Here is a 1,921-nt window from a genome sequence, read left to right as displayed (position 1 = left end):
TAGCATATATGTGTTAATTGAACTGCGCCTGCGCGATAGCGCTATATTGGGGTCATTTTTCGTACGCTAAACCGCTTCGATACAACCGGTTTCGATACAAGGTGATGCAAACCATCGGTCATATTATATTTCATGACATTAGCTGAATATATTGAATAAGTTTTTTGAAAATAAATTAACTTAGATAAACATGAATAACCATGTACTGTAGTAAGACGGCTTTCGCGAGTCGGGAATGATTTATACCGTTCGTTGGGAATAGGGACGGCTATAAAGAGGGATATACATACGGCTTCCCTTGTTTTGACTCCGCCCAAAACTGTCACTATTTTTAGATTTCAACTCGGGTATATAAACAAATCACGACGGCTAAACTAAGTCAGTCCTATGAAGTCATTTCACATGAACAACACTGGTACAGTATGAATAAGCCCTTGATATCCCGTTTGTTGTTTACAATAGATGGATTTTATTTGTTATAAAAAGGAAATTACACTCGATATAAACAATCAGCACAGATGTTTTACATAGTGTGACTGAATAAGAATGAAAAACATGTGCAGAAATAATGTACAATCGGCAATATAGCGACAATATTAGATCAAGAATGTATTGAACAGCAAATCAATTCACAGGGGTCGCGGAAGCGGGTGGGGGGGGGGGCCTGGGGACTTCACCCCAACTTTTTTTTCCAAAACCATGTACAAACACGTAAAAAATGACCATACGATTTTTTGCATGGTCAGCCCCCCCCCCCCCACACTTTTGGCTCAGCCAAATTGGTTAGACAGACACAATAATGACACCCTCGTGCTGGTTAAAATTTTACCCTGTAAGTACAATCATAACAAGAAATGGTTACCAACAAAGATCTATCGGAGGCCTGCACGACGAATAAGGATGCTAGCTTTCGATTAAAGAAAAGTCCAACTCAACTCAAAAGTTTGTTGTTGTTGCTGTTGTCAAATACAGTATACGTGGGGAGGGGGCCCGGGGGGGGGGGGGTCACTCTGATTTTAAAGGGGTATAGGTCGGCGTGGCGGCCCCAAAATCTGAAACCATACTCTTATTAGAATGCCAAGCTGCTATGAAATGGGGTTAAGAACTAGATGACCCTCAGTGCATTATGGAGTAATTGGGAACTGGATAAAATGGGGTCTTCGAGAACTTCATGTAACAATATTAAGTGCCTGAAATGAGGGGACAGCGAGATGGGGGAGAACCGGTTGAAAAAGGGAACTATTATCATTGCATGGGAACTGCTGGCAAAAGCGTGAAAAAGGGGGCCTTATAAGGGTCACGCATACCCTTAATACCATTCTAGGTACGTGAGTGTCCCCCCCTGATTCTGACCACATTGTCTTCGATTTATTTTCATGCATTCTTGCCGTTACTTTTGTTTGTTGTAATAGCTTATAATTTTTAGCTCTTAGCTTTTTATGGATATATATTTGCTGTTAAAGGACAAGTCCACCCCAACATAAAGTTGATTTGAATAAAAAGAGAAAAATCAAACAAGCATAACTCTGAAAATTGCATCAAAATCGGATGAAAATAAGAAAGTTATATCTTAAAGTTTCGCTTAATTTCACAAAACAGTTAAATGCACATCAAATATGCAAATGAAGGGAGTGATGAAACCATCCACTCACTATTTTTGTTGTATTTCATTATATGAAATATGAAATTTTGTAATTTTCTCCTTAATTTTTGTCCTATGAAAGAAGTTTCATCCCTCTAGAATCTGAACAATAATGGTATTACCATTATTAATATTTTATGAATAATAAAAGTTGGTCCTTAATGCCAAATCTGTAGAAGCTGAAATATTGTATAATTCAAACAATGAAAAAACAAAAGAAATAGCGAGTGATGGACATCATCGACTATCTCGTTTGCATGTGATGTGTTATGCATATAA

This window comes from Lytechinus variegatus, chromosome 5 (assembly GCF_018143015.1).
Source record: "Lytechinus variegatus isolate NC3 chromosome 5, Lvar_3.0, whole genome shotgun sequence".
NCBI lineage: Eukaryota > Metazoa > Echinodermata > Echinoidea > Temnopleuroida > Toxopneustidae > Lytechinus > Lytechinus variegatus.
This window is presented reverse-complemented; position numbering follows the sequence as displayed.